The following is a 6,949-nucleotide window of genomic DNA, read 5'->3' as shown; positions in this document are numbered from 1 at the left end:
TTTGTTTCTTTTAGACAGAGATGATTGTATAACTAGCAGTATAAATGAGAGAACTTAAAATTTGAAAATATTTGGTCCCCTGGTGAAAATGTCGTAGTTTACATTAAAACGTTCACACAGTTTTCCTATAAATGTGCTCTACAGTATATAACAATATAAATGCAAGGCTCCAGTAAGTCACAATAAATACGACCTCGTAATGTCTAATACTGCCCCTGCAGGAAGAGACGCATGACACCAGCAGCTTTGTTACCTCGTTCTGCACCAGGCTATAAAACAGAGTGCGGCGCTGAAATGAAGTCTAATTAACTTACCAGATGAATAACACAAAAGAAACATCATAAAATTAATAATGTAAAATAAATATAATGGATGCATTTAAATGAAACAAGTAGAGTTTACTTCCACAGCCTCAGTCTGTTTGACCAGCACAGATTTGTCTCTCCTGAACACAAATACAGCCAACAGAAATGATGGCAGGCTGATGCAACAGTATACTTTCACGGCAGTGTTTATTGTGCATGGATAAACCGATGATTGACATTTCTAGCCTTGAAGTGCAACAGGGAACCTACGTTTACTGTATATGAGTCATTTTTGTTTTCCAGTAACTATTAAAATAAGCTGGCCGTCCGGTGAAAATGCTGAAAAATGATGTCTATTTTCCTCTTGGTTAACATGGCAGCCTACGGGGCAGTTGGTTGGCACTCTCGTCACTCCCGAGCTCAATGAGCCTAAAGTTTAAGTCTGTTTGATTCCATATTGTGGAAAATTTATCACTGTATTTTGCAGATTTTGGGGAAACAGTTTGGCGACTCAGGACAACAACAGAAAGTTAAAGTACAAGACAGAAGTATGGTGCACTTTAATTGTGTTGCCCTTGTCTTTTGTGCTGAAATATGTCTTCAAAGGAGAAGTTATAATTGCTGACAAATACCAGGCATTAATAAATACTTGAAATAAGACATTAGACAAACAGAAACGACAGGATAAAAAAACAGATAAAATCAGGAATAAAATATCCCTACATAGAATCACATTATAGTGTGGAGAAAAAGAAAGTGTGACCATATTATCCTCTGCCTGTTATGTTTCTCTCGCTCTTCCCAGACAGTTAATGGAGTGACCATATCTCACTTTCATATGGATTAACCTGCCAAGGTTATTTTTATTATTATTATTAATATAACATCATATAATATGACACAATCTAATAATGACTGAGATTATAATGTCAGACCTTTGAAATAAAGATATTAAAAACTGGGCATTCTTGAAACAAACAAGCCACAGTGACTTGCCCTTTACATTTGCTCCTGTCAGGTACATGCACAGATTTACATTTCCACAGAGTCTCTGTATCCTGAGCAAAAGATGAATAAATCAAAAAGCATGCGTCCTCTACAATTTGTGTCTCTAAAATGCTTTAAAAATAATTCAGAATCACTAAACTGTTTTCTGAACAAAACCATTGTGTGTCTTACAGTTACATACATAAATCGTGATGTTAGAATGTTACATAAATACAAAATTGTTGGTTTACATCATGAATGAAATATATAAGATGGCAGCTTGAGATAGGCGCTGTTTTATAACATGATTGGTCTAAAAAGTACCAATTAAGAAGCAATGCATCAGAAAAATTCTTATCATCAGGTGTGATAGCAGAAATAAGATTAAGACTGAATCCAAGTTTGCCTTCAAGAGGGAGGGATGCCACAGATGTTACACAGCTGCAGAGTGGTGGACTTATCATGTGCAGAAAAAAGTTTAAAATCATTGTTAAAAAAGTATTTAAATTTTTACCGCAGTGAATGGTTACTGTGTAAACCTTCTGCAGTGCTTTGTCTCCAGAGAATAATAAGGACCAGTGCTCGCTGTATTGTTTTAACACTGCATATTTAGAAGTAAAGTACAAAGTCACATCATTCTAAAATCGGCCTGGCACATCTGCTTAGGCTCGCGCCGGAGGAGCAATTTACGATCACGGTTGTTTTCACACATCCTAAGTGGCCAATTCTACATCCCAGAGCTCCATCATGTCGATAAAGAGTGATTCTGGGAAAAGGTCAGAACAAAATCAGACATCAAGCATTGGATGACAAGGCTTCACTGTGTGTCTGATAATGGACGAAAAAGAGCTGAGAGGCATCCACGTGAAAAACAAATGTACATACCGGAGCCTACATATACGCACATGACTGTACTGTCATTGTCATAAGAGTTGTGAATAAATTTATGATCAAATTTGCTCTTATTTTTGTTCATATTCACAATTTGTTCTTATTTTGTTTGTACCCATTGATTTGCTTAAAGCCATGTTTTCTTATTTTTGTTGAGAGCGCTCTTACCATGATATGATCTATATTAATATTTATAATAATAAATCTTATCATGTATATGTAACTATGTATTATATCATTTTAATTTAAATATCTATAGTTATATAAAAAAATATAGTGTTTCACATAGGTTTAGGAGGCGTCACAGAACATTTGGATCTGAACAAAGAAACAGTTAAAGGCGTCATATTTTGCAAGTCTTCCCACATCTATCTCCTGCTTCAAAAATGTTCTGCTTTCATCTACTTTATATCACCTTAAATTCAGAAGTTTGGGGGCTTTAGACTGTCGATCGGAGGACAAAACAAGAAGTTTGAAGATGTCTGTGGAGCCCATAAACTGACACAATGATAAAATGTTATCAGACAAGTCAGAAATAACTGAAACTGTAAATATAAATTTGCTCTGATCAGTTGGTAAAAGTAGAAAACCTCTTTAAGGATTTGATCAAACAAATTAAAACTGTACTGAATTAACTCCAAGTTTTATTTTCAGCCCCTTCACTCGCTCACTTCAGTTACCGTGCGTCCCCCTGCTGACATTTACAGCATCACAATACTTCGATTTCACTGCTGCTGAAGTTCTTCTTCTTACAATCTTTTTTTTTTTCAGGGCATATCTCCAGTTCTTGGGCAGGTGCCAGAATTATTTGCATGCAGCACAACACCTGTCCTTATACAGTGTTTGGGGGCGTAAATGGTTAAGAACATTTGGTGCATCTGGAGACTTCTCTTATTTTTTTCTCTTTGCAGAATATTAAGAGAAAATATGATAGAAATTTAAGCGAATGTTGCTGCATGAGACCCATTGTCTGGTAGCTTTACTGGATTATTAAACTGTTTCATGCACTGCTTGCTATCAAGAATAAACAGGCCATTCCTATAGATCTGTGTGAAAATGCATACATTATCTGTCTCTAGTATTTGTGTTTGAGTGTGTTTTATGATTTGATATGCTTTTTTTTAAAAAAAAAAGGCCACAGAGTGTGAGCCTGTAAATTGAAAATTGAGGATGATAAAATAATTTAGCGAAACCGTTAATCTCCTGCTATGAAACAGTGTGAGTGCAAATGATCACCTAAAATCCTTGTTTTTTCAGTGCTGTATTAGGTGTATCTGACTTTTCTGATACAAATGAGTGGAGGTGTTTTCTTCTTGTTCTTCTTCCTGCTGTGAATCAGTCATGAAAATTTCTGACAATTGCACCTGATCTGAGGACAAATATCACAAACCAGATTAGGATGGCAGTGACAGTCTCATATTTCAGCACATATTATTACATGCTATCAAAATTATTTGTGAATGATTTACTGACGTTGTCATGACAACAGCTGCTCCATCCTCCCCATTACCCGCTCCCTTGTATCTGATTCTGAGTGATTCATTTCGCTGTTTACTAACATCTCCTGCTGTTTCAGATGAGCTATTCCGCACCTGCCCACCAGGTGTCCCCAGTCTGCCACCTGCCTGCGCACCTGCGTCTCATCGCCCATCAGTCTCAGCAGTCATCATCAGTTAGCTCCTCACACCAGGACTTCAATTCATTCCAATGGAACTGTCACGATCAGAGGCAAAATTATTTCTGCACAAATGTTCCATGCAGAGTTAAAAGTTTTTTTTCTGTGTGTGTGTGTGTGTGTGTGTGTGTGTGTGTGTGTGTGTGTGTGTGTGTGTGTGTGAACAAGTCTTTATTTGCAAATGGTGCAGAAAATGAAAGCTACAATAATTATACAAGAGTTAGTTTTGAACAAGTAATTTGCAAATTGGACAAATTGGAAGAGAGAGCTGATATAGAGTACAACAGCACTGGAACTTTTTAATAACTGTGACATTAACATTACAAAGACCTATTACATGCATGTGTGTTACCATGGTTACACCAGGATGGATGTATACATAACTTGTACAGATCAATTATAAGATCACTTGCGCAATTTGCTTTTCTAAATCATTCTTATTGGACCAAGACCACCCTTTTCAAGCAGTCTCGGTCCAGCTCTTTGATCGGCACCAGGGTGAATCTCAAAAATGTAAACGTCAACAACCTCGTACCTATAACCGAATCACAGCCGTCCTGATATTCAGTACAACAGCACACCCCCCTCGTGTGATATCGCCTCATTAAAGTGTTTTGCAGACAATGCTTCATTCATCCAGGTCATTGTAATCTCAAGAAAAGATTAAATCGAAGGCAACTGGACTTGTTTATATGTCTTTGAAGATCTCTCATCCAAGAAGCTTCATCAGTTCATGCGTATCAGACTAGTCTGAGCTAGTCTGACTAGTTCAATTTAATCTTCTCTTGAGGTTTGCAGACGCTTGTTTGTGAAAGGTGTTATACAGACCTATATTGTTCCTCTGTTCATGATCATCATCACAATCCCCATCCCTCAAGTTACAGCCATTTCCCGTTGCTAAGATCATGAGCCATATTTGAACTGTGAGTTTTTTTGGCAGCTGTAAGACCTCCCAGCTACAACTTGTGCGTCTTTCATTTCAGTCTAGCCATGAATCATCACCGAGGAGCAGTAGAGTTGGATTTGTCAATTCAGATGAAACTTTGGAAACCCGACCCCAAAAGTCTTGAAACAGTGATGATTCACAGTTAGGTCGACTCTCCTGACTTTTGACTTGCGAATTGCTTCAGTGACGTAGTCATTCTAACATTTATAGGGAAGACTTTGTTTTGGAGGTTATTACAGTGTATTAAATAATTTAAATTTCGGATATGTGTGCATTAAAATATGGATTTCAACAGTTCGAAAGTAGCTCAATTCCCCAGGAAAACAGCACCCACAGCTGGTGAGTTAACTGTTAGCTCACCAGCAGCTCTTGTTATAGAGGTTTTCTGTATTTGTATCACACATCGAGGCTTTACATCAAACAAAAATAACTTCCATGGCTCAGTTATTTTCAGCGCAGTAAAGTCTTCACAACATGTTGACATAACATTTCACTTTACAGTTTAATCAAGGCTGAATAGACGAGTAAACAAACACTCTAATGTTTCGTGATATTCATTAAATATTGTATTTTTTCAGTCTTAACTCTAACTAATTGGGGTTTATGATGGCTGCTACAATCTATGATATGCTTCTGACTTAATGTTAGCTTCAACAAACCATTAACCTGACTTTCACTTTTCTCATATAAAACAGACAGAAAAAGGGCTGTGAGTACAGTAAAGGTGTCTAACCGTGTAAAAAAAAGCAACATGAGTGACATGATTCCGCAGCGGCTATAATTAAATATGGTTTCATCTTTAGCGCACATTTATCTTTGTCATCATCAACACTTAAAAACCCTCAGCAACCTTTGAATTGAGATTACTGACATTTTGCCCTTTTGTCACCCTCTTAATTGCCTCTCACTGTTCTCAGGAACTGTGAAGAAAACTCTACAGCATGATTAAATTGAACAGACCTGCATAATAAGATAAGGAGGAAATTTGAATCCGTTCTGACATAAATCAGCTGATGATGGTTGCCTGAGTGCCACTGAATGGGTTGTGCGTGTTGCAGAATAGAGGATGTCCACGTCTTGACGAATATATAAGGTGCAGTTCAAAAGATGCTGCTCAAAAATTGCGCTTATGTGGTTCTTTGGGTGGCTGAAAGATTGACAACTTTGCTATTTCTAATGCACAAACAAGGATCTTTTAATTAAAGTCAAAGAAAACTCTTAACAACTTGCAAAAGAACATTAACTTAATATTAATCAGGAAGCTAACACACTATCTGATTTTGCCCAGATGAGCCCCAGAATTGTTACATTGAAGGAAAAGAGGTGCAGTACCTGGACAGAGAGAGCACAGAAAGACACACACAGTACTGTGGCACATAACAACTAGACATCCTGAAAAATTCAAGACAGTCCCAAATTACAAGCCATTGTCCCACATTTTGTCCTGTCTGCTTCCAAATTTAACCATTATAGGAATAGAAAATATGAACAAGATATGAATCCATAACAAATGCTGATTAAAACTCTAATGTAGGCTATAATTTCTGCATTAGTTATTAAAAATATGTTTTGTTTTTGCAAAATATGCAAGCATTGTTGGTGGGTTTTTAACTTGTCTACTGCACTGATTAGTCTCATCATAATTAACAGATTATTGATGTCATTCGAGAGTGCACCTGCCACTGTGGGGGGAATTTGTGATATAAAATATTTACAAATGTGTTACAGCTTCACAGCAATCTTACCTGCTGAAAAGAAGTTTGACACGACTGCAACACACCTGTCACTTGTGCATAATGGTTCGTGTGTCTTGTAAACACAGGACACTTTGCTTCATATCGTCCTCGGAATCTGCTACTGGTCTTCATAATATTAATTTAAAAAATTGCAGAATTGTTCTATAAATTCACACACCCACCACCAACTCCCCTGTCACACATTCACATTATGTCATCCAAATAACTACTAGTGATGCAAGAAAGTAAATTTCAGCATAAGGAATAATTATTGACTCCACTATTTTGAGTCTGTTTGTATTAACTCTATTTTATTCTGTTCAGTTCAACTCATATAACTCTTGACATTCAGCATTCCACTTATGAGTATTTGAATACAGCATGCCCTTTTCACAGGACAAAATGAAGG

Source organism: Lutjanus erythropterus, chromosome 19, assembly GCF_056507025.1.
Source record: "Lutjanus erythropterus isolate fLutEry1 chromosome 19, fLutEry1.hap2, whole genome shotgun sequence".
In the NCBI taxonomy this organism is placed as follows: Eukaryota; Metazoa; Chordata; class Actinopteri; order Lutjaniformes; family Lutjanidae; genus Lutjanus; species Lutjanus erythropterus.
The sequence above is the reverse complement of the archived record's forward strand: the minus strand, read 5'-3'. Positions refer to the sequence as shown.